This window comes from Hyla sarda, chromosome 2 (assembly GCF_029499605.1).
Source record: "Hyla sarda isolate aHylSar1 chromosome 2, aHylSar1.hap1, whole genome shotgun sequence".
NCBI lineage: Eukaryota > Metazoa > Chordata > Amphibia > Anura > Hylidae > Hyla > Hyla sarda.
Genome location: NC_079190.1, coordinates 151,538,838 through 151,562,426, shown reverse-complemented (window position 1 = coordinate 151,562,426; position 23,589 = coordinate 151,538,838).

Genomic DNA, 23,589 nt, shown 5'->3' with positions numbered 1-23,589 from the left:
TCATTGATTTTTATAAAATTTTTTAGGGTATACAAAGTGACCAAAAATACGCAATTTTGGACTTTTTATATATTTTTATAGTTCGGACATTTACGCACGTGGCGATACCACATATGTTTATTTTTATTATGGTTACATATTTTTTATATGTAATTTGGGAAAAGGGGGTTGATTTAAATTTTTAATAAGGAAAGGATTAATGGGTGTTTTTTAAACTTTTTATTCAAGTTTTTCTTTTACACTTTCAGTGTATTAGATTCCTCATACAGATCAATGTGGTTTCATAGAATCACATTGATCTGTGTGCTCTGCACTTGATTGATAAAGCCTGGTCCTGCCTGGCTTTATCATTCACTGCACAGCAGACAGCATGGAAGGAGGGGTAAGCCCTCCAGCTACCTCAGAAGTAGATCACCTACCCGCGATCGCGCTGCGGAGGGGCGATCCACCCCACTCGACCACCAGGGATGGTGTCCCTTTAGATGCCACTTTGACAGTGGCAATCTAAAGGGTTAATGGCTGGCCATGGCAATCGCCACATGTCGGCTATTAACGCCATCCCCCAGCTACATTGGTATGCCAATATGACGCTGGCTCGAGTCGGGAGCTCGCGTCATAAACTGCTTGCCGTCTCAGGACAAGCCTGCATGTCCTTAGTCGGCAACCAGTTAAACAAGGAGAGTAGTTGAAGACACGTTTATTAGAGAGGCAATACCCACCAAAAATAATAGATGAGGCGTTAGCGAAAGTAAAAAGTAAAAAAATGCACTGATCTTGTGGGGAAAAAATGCAGGAATGAAAACAAGAACAAAAGTTTTTTTGTTTTTTGTTTCCGTTTCAGAATACTCCCATGAACTGAGCTATAAGCCAGGCTATACATCGTAGCTGGTTCATACTCGAGAATGATGATGATTTACAATCTATTACTTTCAATAGACCAATTATTACATTTAGATGCAATAATACAATAGGTGGGTTTATTAAAAATAGAGAAAGAATACTAAATAAATAACTACATGATGAAATAAAACAGCACCAAATGGTAATTTTCAATGTAAAAACTGCTCATTTTGCTCTGCGATTTTGCCAATTTATGTTGTGTATTTGTTTTTAACCAAGTCACACCCCTTCCTTTGTATACAAGTACACGTCACGTCATACATAGCTAGACTAGAGGCCAGAAAAAGCTTTGTAGGAAGGGAAATAGGCTCCTACCAGTGTCTAAGTCCGGTCTATGTGTGTGCACAAGATATTTGTGAAGATGCCGAATAAATAAGATGCCATCCAGACGGTGAGTCGCAAAGTGTATTTCTTCCTTTTCTTGTTGATTAAAGGGGTATTCCAGGCAAAACCTTTATATATATATATATATATATATATATATATATATATATATCAACTGGCTCTGGAAAGTTAAACAGATTTGTAAATTACTTCTATTAAAAAATCTTAATCCTTCCAATAGTTATTAGCTTCTGAAGTTTTCTGTCTAACTGCTCAATGATGATGTCACGTCCCGGGAGCTGTGCATGATGGGAGAATATCCCCATAGGAACTGCACAGCTCCCGGGACATGAGTCATCAGAGAGCAGTTAGACAGAAAACAACAACTCAACTTCAGAAGCTAATAACTATTGGAAGGATTAAGATGTTTTAATAGAAGTAATTTACAAATCTGTTTAACTTTCCGTAGCCAGATGATATATAAAAAGAAAGTTTTGGCCTGGAATACCCCTTTAAACACACCTATATATGTAAGACACGTTGTGTGCACAGGACCGTAAAATAGTGTGATTGATTGTTATAGTTGCACCAGCTGTGCCGAAGTCGGAGTTCTGTTTGAAACATTTGCTGGTTTACTTAACCCCATGCTGAGTGCTATGCTCCAGACCAGCAAGGAGCGACTTTTTAAAAGCTGTAATACTATGTTTACCCCACCCCATTTTTTTTTCAAAAATACCACCCAATTCTAGAAATTGATGAGTCATGTGATGAAATGATGAATCACATGACTTGTCATAAGAAAAGGGCATGGGGAGGGGAAAAAAAGCCAATGCTAGAGTCCACTACTTAAAAAAAACAAAACACCACAAAAACTCTCGAGTGCAAGAAGGCACAAGAAGGCAGAATTTTTTTTTTTCAGGAAAAAAAAAATCTTCTAAAATAAGCTGTGTGGAAACTAACGCCTAATATCAGTCAAAAATGGTGTGTGTGTGCATAACCTAAAACTACAAAATAATTGGCAATTTTTGGTAGAAAGGTCAAGTGTAATGACTCGTCCCAGTTATGTCCCCATGGAAATAAAGCAACAGTGGACTTTACTGAGTGAGTTGTCATCTATTCTGTCTTCTCTTTCAATACATCTTGGTTTTTGTGTTTGTATACCTTTGTTTTCCCTGACTGCATCCTGTGAATTAGAGATGAGCGAACTTACAGTAAATTTGATTCGTCACGAACTTCTCGGCTCGGCAGTTGATGTCTTTTCCTGCATAAATTAGTTCAGCTTTCAGGTGCTCCCATGGGCTGGAAAAGGTGGATACAGTCCTAGGAGACTCTTTCCTAGGAATGTATCCACCTTTTCCAGCCCTACGGAGCACCTGAAGGCTGAACTAATTTACGCAGGATAAGTCATCAACTGCCGAGCCGAGAAGTTCGTGACAAATCGAATTTACTGTAAGTTCGCTCATCTCTACTGGGAATCTTTACTATGTTTTTGTAGTTTGTTATTTTGACTTGATGTTCCAACACTTCAGTTAGGAAGGGCGTCTTGATGGGCAATAGGCAGGGGGTGCTTATCTACATTTTTCATGTTTTGTATCTTTATACCATGACGACATTTGTATACTCTTCTCCTCGCTTTGTTATATCTTTGTAAAATGTGAATAAAAAAAAATAATAATTAAAAAAAGGCAATGCTACAAGAAATAAAATGACATAGGCTTTTTTTTTTTTCCTGTCCAGGTGAAACCTATGTTTTGTAAAATTGAAGTCAATGGCAACAGGAAACAACAGGATAGACATCTAGGCAAAGCACAGACTGGAGTGTGATTATGCTTTCTGTGATTCATACTCGTGCCAGATGGTTGTGATTTAAGAATAAAAGACTGAATAAGAATAACAACATTATACTCTTTCATCACAAAAAAACGTTAAATTGGAGATTTAGAAGTAGCTAAAAGAAAGAACATACAATTATGTTGGTATAATGTATCAATAGATCAATATTTTTTAATGTGTACAAATATATGCAATTTATTTTGCCAAAATATGGACAAAAAAAAAAATTAAAAAAAATATTTTGTTTTATGAATAATATGCTGTTGAAAATGGATAGGTGCTGAAAACACGATGTCATTACTTTATTCAAATCACATTATCAGGCAATGAGAAAAATTAATTTCAGAAGTGTCACAATGGTAAATGAATATCCATGTCTTAGGATTAGCAATGCCTAATCTTGCATAATGAAGCAATTTTAAAAGCTAAAAGAAGATTTAAACAACATCTACTTCTTTCTCATGCCGGACAGGGTTTCCACACATAAAGTATTAGAAAAATATTGAGTCTGACCGCAGTTGAAGAAGCAATTATTTGTCAGCATACAGCAATTCCACCTGCTGACCAAAAAATACATTTAATTATATAGTTTTGCATTTCAATAGTGTCAAACTGTTGCAAAATGAAAGGTTTTATTGATCAAAGTTATGTTCTCACCTAGAGGGATTTTCTGTCACCTTAGGTTTAAATTTTAAAGAGAAGAAAAAGTACTTGTGTGTATATTTAAAACATCTAAGTCTTTTTAAGGCTTTCTATTTCCATTTGTTTTAATAAATAACCAAAACGTGTGCACAGAAACAGTGGAGTAGTTGCCCAAAGCAACCTATACCTGATCCTCTGCACAAGATCTGAGAAATCTCCCCCATAGTTATGTTTTCCTAAATTACAAACACACATATATAGACGGAGCATTTATCATTTCCTATACATCAGTTCTCCGGTGTACATATTTGCACAAACCTGATATTGCACCAACATTTTGGAGCATTTTATTTGTGCACCTTTTATGGCCCTTTATGCAAATGAAGTGCATGTTTGCTAATGATAGTGCCACATTAAAATACACTTTTACATGTGGATCGCAGTGGCATGAACTGTTGACCCTGTAGGCATCAGTCATGTCTTCCACTGCTGGGCATCGCATGTAGGCAGATAAAGCATTGTTCCCAGTTAGTGGCCCAATGGATGCTCCATAGCTATATACAGGGTATTAGAAATTTAGATCAGTATTTGGAGCCCACATATGCAAATAAACATTTGTGTATTCACCAGGCAGATTGTGGGCGCATGAGCAATGGCACAATAGACATTGTAATAGCAAAAATTTTTGCATTTGAGGCCAGGTTCACGCGGGTTCCGTCGGGTGCTAGGACTGCTCAGAAATTAGAAGTCTCATAGATGGCAAATTGCAACTGTTTTCTTTCTGAGGATGCCAGAAAAGGGATTCCTGCGGCAGAAACATCTGCCGAGGAAATTCCACCGTGTGCACAGTGCAGCAGAATCCCATTAAAATTAACGGGACTCTGCTGCAGCGGAATGTCTGTGCAGAATATTCCTGTGGAATTCCGCACAGAAATTCCGCTGGATGAACATAGCATCATTCTTTTGCTCGGACCACCAACCAGTAGGGTCAGTAAAGAGAGAATGTTGAAGCTTCTGGCAGGGAGTGTAGGACCACTGAAGTACCAGAAAGTTAGCAAATCTTTAATCTGTCATTTATATACTGTAAACTTTTGACAAGTCAGATTGGGTGTCTTGCTGGGGAGTTCAACATGCTACCACAAACTACAACGGTGAGGCTAGGATTCACACAGTTTTTTTCTAGCATTTTTTGATTTAGTGGTTGTATGTTTCACACCTTTACATTCATTCTTGTACCAGTCCTTTGTGTATTGCAACTTGCATCTTCAGGTGCTGCCGTCCTTATTTCACCCTTTCCTCCTTTTTTTTTTTTATGTTTATTTTTATTATGTATTGTTTTGTCTATTTTGGTATACTTTCTTTGTAGTAGCTATCTTATTTCTCTCCAAAATATCTTTTTATTTGTAACTCTTGCTTTTGAATAAAATTTCAACTGTTTTTATCCACAGTCATACAAAGTCTTTTTGCCTTCCATATTAGTAGCCACCTCTTATTGACACTGACTACAGATTAAATGGCAAAAAGATATGTTTTAGGTGTAGGTAGAAGTATAAACCCACAGTGACCTCTGTTGGTTTAAAACCAAAGGAAACTGAAACAATGCAATGCCCACTAATCTAATCCTTTAGCTTACATCATTGTACACATATCTTATACCCTTATATTTTCTTTATCTTCAAATGAGGGTATACCATTTGGACTTTTGAATTAGCTGCCAAAAACATTCAAGTGAAGACTTGGCAACACTGAGGTTCAGGGTACTGGGTGCTAGACACAGTTACCTGACATACCTATGAATCAAGAAGTGCCTACCCACTTCTACAGCCTAGTGAGGAATTTACACAATTTATTGTTGGACAGAAAAATACCTATATCTTGGGGCGGGGGGGGGGGATATTGTAAGTAGAAAATTATTCTGGGATTAGAGGTACACGTTAAAAGTTGCACATTTCTATGTGCTTCACTAGGAAAAGCAGTATGACTTGGCAAATGCATTATATTGCATTTACACCAGTTTTTAAAAAAGTAAAAAAAAAAAATAAATGCTGAATGATCAGTGTTAAGGGGGTACTCCGGTGAAAACCTTTTTTCTTTTAAATCAACTGGTGGCAGAAAGTTAAGCATATTTGTAAATTACTTCTATTAAAAAATCTTAATCCTTCCTGTACTTAGTATCTGCTGAATACTACAGAGGGAATTCTTTTCTTTTTGGAATGCTCTCTGATGACATCACGAACACAGTTCTCTCTGCTGACGTTATAATAATAATAATAATAATTACACTTCATTTATTGTTGTCCTTAGTGGGATTTGACCCCAAGTCCCCAGCATTGCAAGGCAGCAGTGCTAACCACTGAGCCCCCATGCTGCCCTTAGCATACATCTGCTATGCATCTGCTATGCATCTGCTATGCATGGTTGCTAAAATGGACAGAGATGTCAGCAGAGAGCACTGTGCTCGTGATGTCATCAGTGTTCCAAAAAGAAAGGAATTTCCTCTGTAGCATTCAGCAGCTAATAAGTACTCGAAGGATTAATATTTTTTATAGAAGTAATTTACAAATATGTTTAACTTTCTGCCACCAGTTGATTTAAAAGAAAAAAAGGTTTTCACCGGAGTACCCCTTTAAATGGGCACTGTCACTTTTAAAAAATGTTGTAGAGACATGTGAAAAAAACTGAAACACATTATGAGGGATTATGAGCAATAATTACACCTTTGTCTTTGTCTCCTGATAAAACCATAAGAACCCCTGGTGGAAACACTTGGGCTAGGTTCAGACTACGTAATCTCTGGGCAGAAAATTCCCGCCCGGAGATTCCGAATGCGGCCAGTGCTGACTGAATCAGTCGTCGCTAGGACCGCGCGGACACTGCAGTCTCCAATAGACTGCAATGTGTTCCGCGCGGATTTCCACCTGAAGAAAGAGCAATGCCTTTCTTCAGGCGGAAATTTCCAAGCGGATTTTCCGTTCACAAATTTCGCTTCACAAATTCCGAAGTGTGAATTTGTGAACGGAAAACCATTCACTACACTATACATTTTAGCAAGCGGAATTTCCGCCTGCAATTTCAAAGTGGAATTGCAGGCGGAAATTCCGTAGTCTGAACCTAGCCTAACAGACATTGAGGGAGATTTATCATTGCATTTAGAGCTTTTTTTTTGTGTATTTTTTAAAGCAAAAATTTGCGCATGAGTTTTTTTTTTTTTAGCAAAATCTGATAGAATTCTTCATAGTCATGTCTATGGTTAAGTTTACCATAGAGCACTTTCTACTGTAGAATCACATGTATTAACTGCTTTTTTTTTAAATGCAAAAGTATGTGCAAAAGCACTTTTCTTGCGCAAATATACACAACCTCGGAGGACACGTACCAAAGTGTCAGAAAGCATCTGAGAATGTGAAACTTGTGTTCCCCTTTGCATTTTGGAAACATACAGTAATATATGAACTATTTTGGGACAGTTAGGACTACTATTCCCATCATGGACAGACTCTGCCCATGCTGGGAGTTATACTCCAGGGGCTGAGGGGCAGATCGCATTGGGTCATTCTCCAGAGACCCGCTGCAATCCGCATTTATTAACTATAAAAGACAGTGGAGCATGCGGCTACTCAAGCTATTCACCAATCAGAGCTCCTATTGGCGGGGATTATGAATTATGAGAGTGTATACAGGAGCCGGGGGGAGCGCAGTGTAGCCACATGTGCCTCCGGCTTGTACAGTTAATAAATGCGGATCGCTGTGGGTCTCTGGAGAATGACCTGCTGTGATCTGCAACTCAGCCCCTGGATTATACCTCCCATCATGGATGGAGTCTGTGCAAGTGCCCTCCCTCAGCACTGAGGTACTACAACTACTCCCATCATGGGACAGGCTCTGTCTCATGATGGGAGTAGTAGTCCAAGGGCAGAGGGACAGATTGCAAGGGGGTCTCACTCCTGAGATCCACTGTGACCTTTTCTGCTCTGCCCCTAGTGATGACGTAATTAGAGCCGGAGCTACACTGTCCAGTCCTGATTCTGTTCTCATTATGCGTTATGCATAATGGGAACAGAGCCGTTCTGGCAGTGTGTTCCCAAACAGGAAGACTCCAGCAGTTGCTTAACTACAGCCCTCATGATGGGAGTTGTAGTTAAGCAACAATTGGAGGCTCCCTGTTTAGGAAAATGCTGCATTATGTGCGTTCTCCTCAGGGGAGTGTGCAAAAAATGTACTAACCCATATTTCTTGTTCTTTTCTTCTCATTTCAGATATGTGAATGCGGAGGACTACGTTAGATTCGGTGGAATGCAACGATGACCAGCGTTTTTTTTTTTTATTTCAATAAAATGGTTAACAAGGGCTGTGGGGGAGTGTTTTTTTTATAATTTTATTTTCAATGTGTCATGTTTTTTATTATTGAATTTTCAGGCTTAGTAGTGGAAGCTGTCTTATAGACGGAAACCCTTACTAAGCCGGGGCTTAGCATTAGCACCAAAATCAGCTAGAGCTAACCCCCAATTATTACCGCGGAACCCACCACCACAGGGGTGCCGGGAAGAGCCGGTACCAACAGGCCCGAAGCATCAAAAATGGCACTCCTGGGCCTAGGTGGTAACAGGCTGGCATTATTTAGGCTGGGGAGGGCCAGTAGCAATGGTCCTCGCCCACCCTGGTAACATCAGGCTGTTGCTGCTTGGTTGGTATCTGGCTGATACTGAAAATAGGGGTAACCCTATGCGTTTAGTTTTTCCCCCCCATTTTTTCAGTATCAGCCAGATACCAACGAAGCAGCAACAGCCTGACATTACCAGGGTGGATAAGGATCATTGTTACTGCCCCTCCCCAGCCTAAATAACACCAGCCTGCTACTGCCTAGGCCCAGGAGTGCCATTTTTGATGCTCCGGGCCTGTTGGTACCGGCCCTTCCCGGCACCCCTGTGGCGGTGGGTATCTGGGTAATAATTGGGGGTTAGAGCTAGCTGATTTTGGGGCTAACGCTAAGCCCGGACTTAGTAATGGATTCTGTCTACGAGATGGCTTCCACTACTAAGCCTGAAAATTCAATTATAAAAGACACAACACATTGAAAAAAATGTTTTATTAAAAAAAAACACTCCCCCACAGCCCTCGTAAACCCTTTTATTGGCATTTAAAAAAAAAAACACTGTTCATTATCACAATCCACCGAATCTGACGTAGTCCTCCACGTATCTAAAATGAGGAGAAAAACAATAAAACTACAACCATGTCTGTGATTACTACACTATCAAAAAGCTGGTGTGACATTTTTTATGCAAACTGGACTCACCCCTTTGAAAATATCATGTAAAGCAGACAATATACATGGACACACCCACTTTTACAAAACTGATGTGAACAGTGTAAACCGCGGCACAAAGCTCTTTGAAAATGTGGTTGATACTTTTCGTGCCAAAATAGTTTTTTTTTTAGGCCGCAAAATTCTTTGAGAACCTCCCTCTGTGTACTTTATAAAGATTTATGATTTTACTATTGTGCAGAGTTTTGCTTGGTGCACATTGCTGCTCCAGCACTTCTAGCTATGTGAGCAGTGTACCGCGGGAAAATGCCACAGCTCTGTGAGGTAGAGAAGGAGTGCACGGTAGAGCAAGGGAGGGGGGCATTTCTATATTTGCACAAAATGTATCAAAGGACGTGCACAACTTTAGTAAATCTTGAGCAAGAGTGTAAATTAGACAAGCAGTGTAAAGGGGTAGATCTGTGTCTACAATAGACACCTAATGATAAATCTCCCCCATTGTGTTTATCTGAGTATTAGACACTGTGCTCTATTTGTGTACATGCCATCTATTTGAAAGATTAGCTATGTACCTTTGCTAATTTTGTGGAGATACTCTATATCGTGGTGGACTCATTCATTTAGTCTCTCATTGTAACATATTATGCTGAATGTAGAATCTCTACAAATCTTGTGTTGTGAGCATATTTACAGGTGAAACTCGAAAAATTAGAATAATGTGCAAAGTTCATTTATTTCAGTAATACAACTTAACAAGTGAAACTAATATATGAGAGAGACTTATTACATGCAAAGCAAGATAGTTCAAGCCGTGATTTGTCATAATTGTGATGATTATGGCTTACAGCTCATGAAAACCCCAACTCCCATTATATTATATGATTTGTGGAGCCATGCCATCTGCTGGTGTCACTGTGCTTCATTAACCCCTTAAGGACTCAGCCCATTTTGGCCTTAAGGACTCAGACAATTAAATTTTTACGTTTTAATTTTTTCCTCTAAAAATCATAACTCTTTTATATTTTCATCCACAGACTAGTATGAGGGCTTGTTTTTTGCGAGACCAGATCCTTTGTAATGACATCACTCATTATATCATAAAATGTATGGCGCAACCAAAAAACACTATTTTTGTGGGGAAATTAAAACGAAAAACGCAATTTTGCTAATTTTGGAAGGTTTTGTTTTCACGCCGTACAATTTCTGGTAAAAATGACATGTGTTCTTTATTTTGAGGGTCAATACGATTAAAATGATACCCATTATTATATACTTTTATATTATTGTTGCGCTTTAAAAAAATAACAAACTTTTTAACCAAATTAGTACGTTTATAATCCCTTTATTTTGATGACCTATAACTTTTTTATTTTTCCGTATAAGCGGCGGTATGGGGGCTCATTTTTTGCGCCATGATCTGTACTTTTTTTTGATACCACATTTGTATATAAAAAACTTTTAATACATTTTTTATAAATTTTTTTTAATAAAATGTATTAAAAAAGTAGGAATTTTGGACTTTTTAAATTTTTTTTCGTTCACGCCGTTCACCGTACGGGATCATTAACATTTTATTTTAATAGTTCGGACATTTACGCACGCGGCGATACCAAATATGTCTATAAAAAATGTTTTTTACGCTTTTTGGGGGTAAAATAGGAAAAAACGGACGTTTTACTTTTTTATTGGGGGAGGGGATTTTTCACTTTTTTTTTACTTTTACTTTTACATTTTTTTACATTTTTTTTTACACTTGAATAGTCCCCATAGGGGACTATTCATAGCAATACCATGATTGCTAATACTGATCTGTTCTATGTATAGGACATAGAACAGATCAGTGTTATCGGTCATCTCCTGCTCTGGTCTGCTCGATCACAGACCAGAGCAGGAGACGCCGGGAGCCGCACGGAGGAAGGAGAGGGGACCTCCGTGCGGCGTTATGAATGATCGGATCCCGCAGCGCTGCGGGCGATCCGATCGTTCATTTTAATCGCGAACTGCCGCAGATGCCGGGATCTGTATTGATCCCGGCACCTGAGGGGTTAATGGCGGACGCCCGTGAGATCGCGGGCGTCGGCCATTGCCGGCGGGTCCCTGGCTGCGATCAGCAGCCGGGATCAGCCGCGCATGACACGGGCATCGCTCCGATGCCCGCGGTTATGCTTAGGACGTAAATGTACGTCCTGGTGCGTTAAGTACCACCTCACCAGGACGTACATTTACGTCCTGCGTCCTTAAGGGGTTAAAGGGGTATTCCAGGCAAAACTTTTTTTTATATATATATCAACTGGCTATGGAAAGTTAAACAGATTTGTAAATTACTTCTATTAAAAAATCTTAATCCTTCCAATAGTTATTAGCTTCTGAAGTTTTCTGTCTAACTGCTCAATGATGATGTCATGTCCCGGGAGCTGTGCATGATGGGAGAATATCCCCATAGGAACTGCACAGCTCCCGGGACGTGAGTCATCAGAGAGCAGTTAGACAGAAAACAACAACTCAACTTCAGAAGCTAATAACTATTGGAAGGATTAAGATTTTTTAATAAAAGTAATTTACAAATCTGTTTAACTTTCCAGCCAGTTGATATATAAAAAAAAGTTTTGGCCTGGAATACCCCTTTAAGTCCAGGGTCATGCTTCATGCTTCCTTTCCTTTTAAGTTGCATTAATGAAATACAATGGACTTTTACAGCATATTAAATTTTTTTGGGTTTCACCTGTACATAATATTTTGAACTGTACTGGAGACTGGCAGAGGTCAATATGAGTGTTCCCCGCACCCAGATATGATTATCTGATATGTGTGCTATTTTCAAGTTATCTGTATCATGTAGTATTGACTCCCCTTGTGGGCTACATATGTTTGTCTTTTGTTTGCAATTGTTTTTTTTTAGTATTTTTGTGTTTAAATTGAGTGGTAAAGGGGTTATCTACCATAAGGTGATTTTAGTACATACCTGGCAGGCAGTCATGGACATGTTTAGGAAGGATTTGCGCTTGTCTTGGGGCTAAATGGCTATGTTGTGAGATGACCATAATACTGTGGCTAGCTTTTTGTGAATTGGTATTTCCTGTTTCAGTTTTTTTTTACTACAAATCCCATAATTTCATTTTCTTCCCTCCCACACATCAGCCACCCCACCCATTGAAACATAAATGAGCTGCATCCATTCAAAAGACCTGTGGTTTTCAATCAGGGTGCCTCGGGCTGTTGCATTAGTTGCAGATTGGTCTCTCTCCCACCAAGCAATCCCTCCACCCATTGAAGCAGACAGGCTCCCTGTCATCAGCTGACTACTGAGTCAGGTCTCGGCCATATTGCAACCTGGGAAAAATCTGAGACAACAGTCATTTTGTATGCTGTTAAAAATAAATATTGGGGTGAAAATTATACAAGAATTGTGAGAAAACCGTCTCACACAGGTACAGACACTATATTATGAACTACATTAACTTCACAGCCCCTGTAGCATGATCAGATAAAAAAAAATCCTGGAATACCCCTTTAAAGTTATGTTTTATCAACTTTTCCATTTTTTATTTTTTCCACATCTCTGAAAGACTTGAAAAATGTCAGGAAAAACAGATGCAAAAAATGACATATTACATTGGAACAAAAAAAAAAAAAAAAAATAACACCGCCAAAAAAACAACAACAAAAACAAAACACTTTGGAAAAAGGAGGTATTGATCAATTATTTTCAGTTTGTTGCCAGCAGAAAATTTTTGTAAGTCAAGGGACAATATAAATGTGATTACGAAGGAAGGAAAACATTTTTTTACATTTTCTGTTCAATATTTAGTTAACCTGTGTTTCAAGGATAAAATATAGGGGGATAGATGATTTCTAATTTATTGGCAATTACAATCAGAGTTTGGATTGTATTTTGTAGAATATATCAAGTATGAGAAGTGAGGCTGCACAGAAAGCTAGAATTATATGAGCAAACACACAGTCCATAATTACAGCAGTGGATGTCAATTCATTGGAAGCCACGAGCACTGCTGGAATTTGGAACATATTAGAGAATGGATTAATTGCAATGTGTTTGTGAGAAAGGGCTTGATACAAGTCTACGTCAACACAGCAAGCAGAAAATGGGAAGATTGAGAGTTCAGTGTCTCAATGTACTACAGATATTAAAAGGCCATGTTTTGAAGTTAGACATTTAAAGGGGTACTCCCGTGGAAAACTTATTTTTTTTTTAAAATCAACTGGTGCCAGAAAGTTAAACAGATTTGTAAATTACTTCTATTTAAAAAAATCTTAATCCTTCCAGTACTTATTAGCTGCTGATTACTACAGAAATATTTTTTTTTTGGAACACAGAGCTCTCTGCTAACATCATGACCACAGTGCTCTCTGCTGACATCTCTGTCCATTTTAAGAACTGTCCAGAATAGGAGAAAATCCCCATAGCAAACATATGCTGCTCTGGACAGTTCCTAAAATGGACAGATATGTCAGCAGAGAGCACTGTGGTCATGATGTCAGCAGAGAGCTCTATGTTCCAAAAAGAAAGCCATTTCCTCTGTAGTATACAGACCCTAAAAAGTACTGGAAAGATAAAAAAAAAATTAATAGAAGTAATTTACAAATCTGTTTAACTTTCTGGCACCAGTGGATTAAAAAAATATATTGTTGTGTCATAGCAGAAAAGCAATAAACACCCTCAAAACACACACATTTGCCCTTTTGGCAGACTTTTTCTGCAGGTTTCTGCAATTATCTGTCCCAAATGGTGCAGGTCCCGTCCAGAGGGGGTGCCCTACTAGACTTAAAGGGGTATTCCAGGCAAAACCTTTTTTTATATATATCAACTGGTTCCAGAAAGTTAAACAAATTTGTTAATTACTTCTATTAAAAAATCTTAATCCTTCCAATAGTTATTAGCTTCTGAAGTTTTCTGTCTAACTGCTCAATGATGATGTCACGTCCCAGGAGCTGTATATGATGGGAGAATATCCCAATAGGAACTGCACAGCTCCCGGGACGTGAGTCATCAGAGAGCAGTTAGACAGAAAACAACAACTCAACTTCAGAAGCTAATAACTATTGGAAGGATTAAGATTTTTTAATAGAAGTTATTTACAAATCTGTTTAACTTTCCGGAGCCAGTTGATATATAAAAAAAAGTTTTGGCCTGGAATACCCCTTTAATATTAGCCAACAGACCTGACAGAGTAACTAATGTGCAAGTAGAAGGACACTTAGGAAATAGTGATCAGAATGTAATACATTATAACTTGTTCTTCAATAAGGGAATCTCGTGAGGGGCAGAGTTTGATCAACTCAGAGAAGCCCTTAACAATATAATATGGGATAATGTCCACAAAAACAAGAATACAGTGACCCCCCGACCTACGATGGCCCCGACATATGATGAAATCGACATACGATGCTTTTTTATGTCGGGGCCATCGCATTAAGTGCTATCCGGCAGCGCCAAATGCTTAAGCTGCTGCCGGATAGCAGCTTAATGTTCCCCGTGTGGTGCGGTAAGTATTACTTACCCCTCCACGATGCTCCGGGGTGCCCTCCGGGTCCAGCGCTGGTCTTCCGGTGTCTTCTCGGCCCTCTCGGACGACGTCAATACGCTGCTGCGCACGTCATCCAATAGGAATAGCGTAAGCAGCGGCGTAATGACGTCGCTACGCAGGCCCAGTAAGGCCTTGCGGAAGACAGAAGAGGACCGGAGAAGACAGAAGAGGACTGGAGAAGACAGCAGAGGACCGGAGAAGACAGCGGAGAGCCCAGTGGAGGCCCGTGGTCACCATCGGGAGCGGCGGGGACACCACCTCGAGCGGCGGGGACAGGTGAGTACAGCTTCCTATACTTTAAATTTCAGTCCCTGCCGCGCGCTGGGCGGAGACCGGACGGGGGTGACTGCTGATATCTATCAGCAGGCACCCCGCGCAAATGCCCAGGGGGGGTCATCAGACCAGGGGGGTCATCAGAAATTTTCAGCTATTCCGGGTCATTACGGGTCTATGGTGACCCGGTGACCCGGAATATAACGGGGATCGCGGTTGTCCAAGACACCCACGATCCCCCTGAAGGCAGAGGTGCCACTCCTCCTATCCCTGCTATTGGTGGTCTGGACGCGACCACCAATAGCAAATCGGGGGCAGGGGGGGGCTTTACTTTCGGTTTCCCCATTCTGCCCACCCACAATAGGCGTTGCAGAACGGGGAACCGAAAGAGGATCGGCGCCGACGACCACTTACCCCGCGGGCGAGGCTGCGGGCGACCATCGGTGGAGGAGTTCGGAGTCCGGCGATGTCGTGCGGCTGGCTCCCTGGATCCGACGGAAGCCGGTAAGTTGCCTAGCAACATCTGGAGGGTACAGTTTGAGAGCACTATACAGTGGTCTCTAAACTGTAACCCTCCAGATGTTGCAAAACTACAACTTCCAGCATGCCCAGACAGCTGTTAGGGCATGCAGGGATTTGTAGTTTTGCAACAGCTGGAGGGTCCCAGTTTGGAGATCACTGGCAGTGATCTCTAACTGTGGCCCTCCAGATGTTGCAAAACTACAACTCCTAGCATGCCCAAACAGCAGTTTGCTGTCAGGGCATGCTGGGATTTGTAGTTTTGCAACAGCTGGAGGTCCACAGTTGGAGAGCTCTAAATTGTAGCCCTCCAGATGTTGCAAAACTGCAAATCCCGCATGCCCTAACAGCAAACAGCTGTCTCGGTATGCTGGGAGTTGTAGTTGTGTACCTCCAGCTGTTACATAACTACATCTCCCAGCATGCCCCTCGGCGATCAGCACATGCTGGGAGTTGTAGTTTTGCAACAGCTGGAGGCACACTGGTTGGTAAATACTGAATTGGATAACAGAACCTAACTGAAGGTTTTCCAACCAGTCTGCCTCCAGCTGTTACAAAAGTACAACTCCCAGCATGCACTGTCTGTAAGTGCATGCTGGGAGTTGTAGTTTTGAAACAGCTGGAGGTTCCCCCCCCCCCCCCCCATGTGAATGTACAGGGTACATTCACACAGGCAGGTTTACAGTAAGTTTCCTGCTTCAAGTATGAGCTGCGGCAAATTTTTCGCTACAGCGCATACTCCTAGCGGTAAACTCACTGTAAACCGCCGCCAGTACACTAACACAAAATAAAGGGTAAAACACAACATATACACCCCCTTACACTGTCCCCCCCAATAAAAATGAAAAACGTATTGTATGGCAGTGTTTCCAAAACGGAGCCTCCAGCTGTTGTAAAACAACAACTCCCAGCATTTCTGGACAGCCACTCATTGTCCAGGCATGCTGGGAGTTTAGCAACAGCTGGAGGCACCCTGTTTGGGAATCACGGGCGTTGAATACCCCTATGTCCACCCCTATGCAATCCCTAATTTAGTCCTCAAATGCGCATGGCGCTCTCTCACTTTGGAGCCTTGTCGTATTTCAAGGAAACCGTTTAGGGCCACATGTGGGGTATCTCCGTACTAGGGAGAAATTGCACTACAAATTTTTGGGGGCTTTTTCTCCTTTTACCCCTTATGAAAAAAGAAAAGTTAGGGTCTACACCAGCCTGTTAGTGTAAAAAAAAAATGTTTGCACTAACATGCTGGTGTTGTCCTTTACTTTTTATTTTCACAAGAGGTAAAAGGAAAGACCCCCAAAATTTGTAACGCAATTTCTCCTGAGTACGGAAATACCCCTGATGTGGGTGTAAAATGCTCTGCGGGTGCACAACAAGGCTCAGGAGTGAGAGCACACTATGTACATTTGAGGCCTAAATTGGTGATTTGCACAGGGGTGGTTGATTTTACAGCGGTTCTGACATAAACGCAAAACAATAAATACCCACATGTGACCCCATTTTGAAAACTACATCCCTCATGTAATGTAGTAAGGGGTACAGTGAGCATTTACGCCCCACAGGGGTCTGACAGATTTTTGGAACAGTGGTCCGTGAAAATGAAAATTGTAATTTTTCATTTGCTCAGCCCACTGTTCCAAAGATCTGTCAAACGCCAGTGGGGTGTAAATGCTCACTGCACCCCTTATTACATTCTGTGAGGGGTGTAGTTTCCAAAATGGGGTCACATGTGGGGGGGGGGGGTCCACTGTTCTGGCACCACGGGGGGCTTTGTAAACGCACATGGCCCCTGACTTCCATTCCAAACAAAATCCCTTTTCAAAAGCTTAATGGCGCTCCTTCTCTTCTGAGCATTGTAGTGTGCCAGCAGAGCACTTGACGTCCACACATCAAGAAATGGGGTTACAAATTTTGGGGGTAATATTCTCCTATTACCCCTTGTAAAAATGTAAAATTTGGGGAAAAACCAGCATTTTAGTGAAATTTTTTTTTTTCATTTACACATCTGACTTTAACAAAAAGTTGTGAAATACCTGTGAGGTGTTAAGGCTCCCTGTACCCCTCGTTACATTTCTTGAGGGGTGTGGTTTCCAAAATAGTATGCCATCTGTTTTTTTTTTTGCTGTTCTGGCACCATAGGGGCTTCCTAAATGTGACATGCCCACAAAAAACCATTTCAGAAAAACTCACTATCCAAAATCCCATTGTCGCTCCCTCCCTTCTGAGCCCTCTACAGCGCCCGCCGAACACTTGACATACACACATTTTCTTACTCTAGAGAAATTGGGTTACAAATTTTGAGAGGATTTTTTTCCTTTTACCTCTTGTAAAAATTCAAAAACTGGGTCTACAAGAACATGCGAGTGTAAAAAATGAAGATTTAGAATTTTCTCCTTCAATTTGCTGCTATTCCTGTGAAACACCTAAAGGGTTAACACACTTATTGAATGTCATTTTGAATACTTTGAGGGGTGCCGTTTTTATAATGGGGTCATTTGTGGGGTATTTATAATATAGAGGCCCTTCAAATCCACTTCAAACCTTAACTGGTCCATGAAAAATTCCGATTTTGAAAATTTGGTGAAAAATTTGGGAAATTGTTGCTGAACTTTGAAGCCCTATGATGTCTTCCAAAAGTAAAAACATGTAAACTTAATGATGCAAACATAAAGTATACATATTGTATATGTGAATCAAAATGTTATTCATTTAGAATATTTATTTTCCTTACAAGCAGAGAGCTTCAAAGTAAGAAAAATGCAAAATTTTCAATTTTTTCATCAAATTCTGGAATTTTTTACCAAGAAATGATGCAAGTATCGACAAAATTTTACCAATTACATAAAGAAGAATATGTCACAAAAAACAATTTCGGAATCAGAATGAAAGGTAAAAGCATCCCAGAGTTATTAATGCTTAAAGTGACAGTGGTCAGATGTGCAAAAAACATTCTGATCCTACAGTGAAAATTAAGGGGTTAAAAAATGATGAGGAAGAAATTATAAACGGGGATCAGGAAAAAGCAAATATATTAAACAAATTTTTCTCCACTGTATTCACCGAGGGAAATGAAATGCCAGGTGAAATACAGAAAGATAAGGTAAATTCCCTGTACAGGTCACCTGTCTAACCCAGGAAGAAGTACAGTGCTGCCTACAAAAAATCAAAATAGACAAATCACCAGGCCCAGATGGCATTCACCCCCCGTGTTCTAAAGATATTAAGTAATGTAATAGACAATCCCTATTTTAAATATTCAAGGACTCTATAGTGACAGGGAAGGTTTTCAGGACTGGCGCTTAGCAAATGTGGTACCTATATTTAAAAAGTGGTCAAAAGGGGACCCCAGGAATTGTAGGCCTGTTAGTTTAACTTCCGTTGTATGTAAATTGTTTGAAGGTTTTCTAAGAGATGCTATTTTGGAGTATTTTGATAAAAAAAAAATGTATGACCCCATATCAGCATGGCTTTATGAGGGATCGATCCTGTCAAACAAACCTGATCAGCTTTAATGAGGAGGTGAGCTCCAGACTAGATCAGAGGGAATCGCTGGATGTTGTATATCTGGATTTTTTCAAAGCATTTGATACGGTGCCACATAAAAGATTGGTACATAAAATGAGAAGGATTGGGCTAGGGGAGAATGTGTGTAAGTGGATAAGTAGCTGTCTCAGTGATAGGAAACAGAGGGTGGTTATTAATGGTACTTATTCTGATTGGGTGATTGTTACTAGTGGAGTACCACAGGGGTCAGTCTTGGGTCCTATTCGATTTAATATATTCATTGATGACCTTGAAGAGGGGTTGAATAGTAAAGTAGAAATCTTTGCAGATGATACTAAACTCTGTAAAGCGGTAAACACAATAGAGGAAAGTGCACCGTTAGAAATGGATCTTGATAGGTTGGAGGTTTGGGCTGGGAATTGATGGATGAGGTTCAACACTGATAAATGTGAGGTAATGCACATGGGGAAGAAAAATTAGGGCTGGGATTATGTATTAAATGGGAGCACACTTTGGAAGACTGACCTGGAAAAAGATTTAGGAGTCTTAGTTAACAGTAAATTTAGCTGTAGTAAACAGCGTCAGGTAACTGCTCCCAAGGTAAATAAAATCATGGGTTGCATCAATAGGGGCATAGATGCCCACGACAAGGAAATTATTCTACCACTGTACAAATCCCTAGTCAGACCACACATGGAATACTGTGTACAGTACTGGGCACTAGTGTACAAGAAAGATATAGTGGAGCTGGAGAGGGTTCAAAGACGGGCAACCAGGGTAATACAAAGAATGGGAGGACTACAGTGCCCAGAAAGATTATCAGAATTAGGGTTATTTAGTTTAGAAAAAAGAAGGCTTAGGGGCGACCTAATAACTATGTATAAATATATCAGGGGACAGTACAGAGATCTCTCCCATGATCTATTTATATCCAGGACTGTATCTATAACAAGGGGGCATCCTTTATATGCTCTTGCTGTAAGAGCAGTGAGAATATGGAACTCTCTGCCAGTGGAGGTGGTCATGGGGAACTCTGTAAAAGAGTTCAAAAGGGGTCTGGATGCATTTTTGGAGAGTTATAACATTGCTGGTTATGTATACTAGATTTATAGGGACCGAACATTGATCTAAGAATTTATTCTGACTGCCATGTTTGGAGTCAGGAAGGAATTTTTACCTCTAGTATGAGGGTTTTTTGCCTTCCTCTGGATCAACTCAGATGGGACTGATTATGGATATAGGTTGAACTTGGTGGACTCTGGTCTTTTTTCAACCTTATGAACTATGTTACTATGTATTATATCTTACTAGTTTTGTCATAGCAGAAAAGCAATAAAATGCCTTCAAGAGACACACATCTACTCTGTAAACAGAGTGTACGTGACTATTATTGCTTTCATCAAACAAAAACTTTAACAATACAATTGTTGATTCTAGTTGCTCTGTTTCCTCATCTATGTCTTTAACCCCTTACTGCTACGCAGATGGATAACACCAGCCAAGAGAAGGAGTTGTTACACCGAGCGCTCCGGGTCCCTGCTCCTCCCCGGAGGGCTCGCGGCATCCTTCTGTGAGCAACGCCCCGGTCAGACCCGCTGACCAGGAGCGCTGCACTGTTATCGCCGGCAGGGGTTTGATCCGCGTAGCGGGACGCGCCCGCCCTCGGGTCGCATCCCAATCATCTCACCTGTCCCGTTCCCCTGCTGTCATGTCCCGACGCGCGCGGCCCCGCTCTCTAGGGCGCGCGCGCGCCGACTCTCTTAAATTTAAAGGGCCAGTGCACCGCTAATTGGTGCCTGGCCCAATCAGTGGAAATCACTCCCAAACATATATAAACCCACTTCCCCTTCCTGTCCTTGCCGAATCTTGTTGCCTTGTGCCCTGTGAAAGCGTTATAGTGTGTTCCCAAGCCTGTGTTCCCAGACCGTGTACTGTTGCCCCTGACTACGAACCTCGCTGCCTGCCCTGACCTTCTGCTACGTCTGACCTCACCTCCGTCTAGTCCTTGTGTACCGCGCCTATCTCAGCTGTCAGTGAGGTTGAGTCGCTATCGGGTGGAACGACCTGGGGGTTACCTGCCGCTGCAAGTCCATCCCGCTTTACGGCGGGCTCTGGTGAAAACCAGTAACCTCTTAGACTCCGTTCCCCTGGTACGGCCCACGCCATCACCTCACTGACACAGAGGATCCCCCACCAGTGTCCTCTCCGCATACCAGTCCGGATCCTGACAGGAGTTCTGTCATGGTCAATCTTTGAAGCATGTTGCTGAGGTGATAAAGTTGGATACAGTGGCTGAGCATAGCACTAGTGGGACTGGTGGTGGTAGTTGTGGTGGGGTTACCATAAGGCCTCTTGGTGTATCTGCTGAGGGGGAATAAGGAGGTCATAATAACACATCAGAAGTTCTTTCTGAGAGGAGTGGTGGGGATGATGAAGGGGAGTTTAAAGCGGAGGATGTCAGCAGGCCTGTTCTTCTGAGCAGCTCTAGAGCAAGTGGCGGTGATGCTTCTGAAGGCTTAAAAATGTTCTAGAACAGGCGTACAGTCGGGTGGTGATGTACCTAGCTATTTACGGTGTCCTGTCTTGTGCAAATTATTAACTGTGCACAATGCTGTATCTGCAGAGAGAAAGTAAAGCACAGGCAGGGTCTGAATTAAGAAATTAGGCCTCTGTCAGTACATGGAAAACCATGGCCAGAAGTATACCTAGTATGCAAAGCCTGGCCAGAAGAATGCCCAGTATGCAAAGCCTGGCCAGCAGATTACCTAGTCCACTAATGCCTGCTGTCTGGTGGATACAGCTAAAACTATCTCATCATCACCTGCTGCCTAGCTAGTGAAAACAGTTACCAGGAGTCCCCGCAGTGCACAATCATGTGGTGTTGAGGGTGGGCCATTTCATGCAGTTGAAGGTGTGCAGAACAATCTGTGCTCTGCAGAATCTGACTACTTCCAACCAGACCTTGAAACTCCAAGCAAACATCCTGGTCAGATCACAGCTAGAACATTTAAAGTGAATTCAGATGCTTCTAATTCCTCTAGTCCATCATCACTCTTGCTGCCTCTGCCACCTCCAGCCAGGCCTGGGCCGCCTGGTCAAATCTAACAATAACACTTTTTTCTACCTCCTGCTGTCCATTGGTTACTACCAGTCCCTTTAGTCCGCCATCACTCTTGCTGCTGGTAGTTTGAACCAGGCCTACACATAGACAATCCATGATCGCTAAAGAAGGGATAATTCTATTGACTATTTTTGACTAAAATACTTGCCGTCTTCGTTGCTTGGCAGAATAAAATGTTGTTGCTACTTCCAAAAAGGGATAATTTTTAAAATGTTTGTAAAAATATTTGCCCTATTCTGACCCCTATTAACCTTCTCACTTTTCCATATACTGTGCTTCTAAAAAGCACTGATTTTTGGAACAGTGGGAAAAATTCATGTCATCTTCTTCTCTTAGGAGACTAAAACCCTCTTGCTACTCCCAAAAAGGGATAATTTTTGGACAAAGCCACTGTTGTTTCCTTTACCCCTGTGTGCATTTTAAGTTCGGCAGGCCTCTACCAGCAACCAGGGATACTTGATGTCACTTTATTTTACTGTGAATAAGCCTAAAAATCCACCAGCGCATTTAAGAAGCTGTTAGTTACCATGGGTTAGCACATGTCGCCATAAGTTAGCCTATAAAACACTTAAAACTACTTGAATACATACTTAGCAGTGTTAGTGAAGGCTTTTCAGCTGGTAGGTAGTGTTAGAAAAGTGTTTGGAGCATATTTAATTGTCGAACTGACATGTTTGCTCAACACTAGTGAGCAGCTTTGTGGTTTCTCCGGGTTCAGCGTGAGTTTCAGGGAAAATCTGTGCAGTACACTAAACAAAGGAACACTTCTCCCATGTAATGGGTGCCTCCATTCATGAAAATCTTATTGTTTTTACATTAATCGGCTCTACCTTTTATTATATGGGAGAAGCATCAGATGTTTTTTTCATGTACTCCATGGCTAATTTACTGAAACTCAAATTCTGATCCAAGAATTCTATGATTGACCTAAACGTATATAAAGACCAAGTCAAAGTCCAAAGCCTGCAAGGACAGTGGGCTCCATGTATGAAAATTGTACTCAGAGAAATCTGTAGGGTAGCCCATAGCAAACAAGTTGTCCGGGCTAAAATTAGCAAACCAGCTATGAAAATATAAAAAATATATTTTAATACACTATTCAGCAAAATATAATGCGGCACTGCATTCTAGCGAGCGGAGTACATATTAGATAGACATCATGGTAGTGAAGCGAAAGGAAGAGAAATTAATTCAGATACCATGTAGAGTCTATGAGCGTCCCACATGTTAACAAGGAAGACATGTTAGCTAATATGCCAAGACAAAGTAAACTTCATTTATAAGAATGTTCTCACTGCTAATTAGTGATCATGATCCATCTATTAGATTTTCCTGTGATATTTATATATTGAGCAGACAAATGCTTTCTTCTGTCTCACAGTAAGTAAATGATGGAGCTGCTGAGCTGTTGTGATGTGTTCTACTAATTTCCTGCAATCTACATATGTAGTAAATAATAAATTAGGAAATATTTCATTACAGAATTAAAACGAATGTCAAGTCTTCAACATTACCCTATTTGAAGTCAACACATTGTAGGATAGATGGCGAAACACTCAACTCCAGACATAAGGTTAAAAATACAAAAAATGGAATTTATTAAGACTGGCATCTCAGACACTGTCTTAAGATGCACCAGATTTCTTTAACCTCTTAATAAC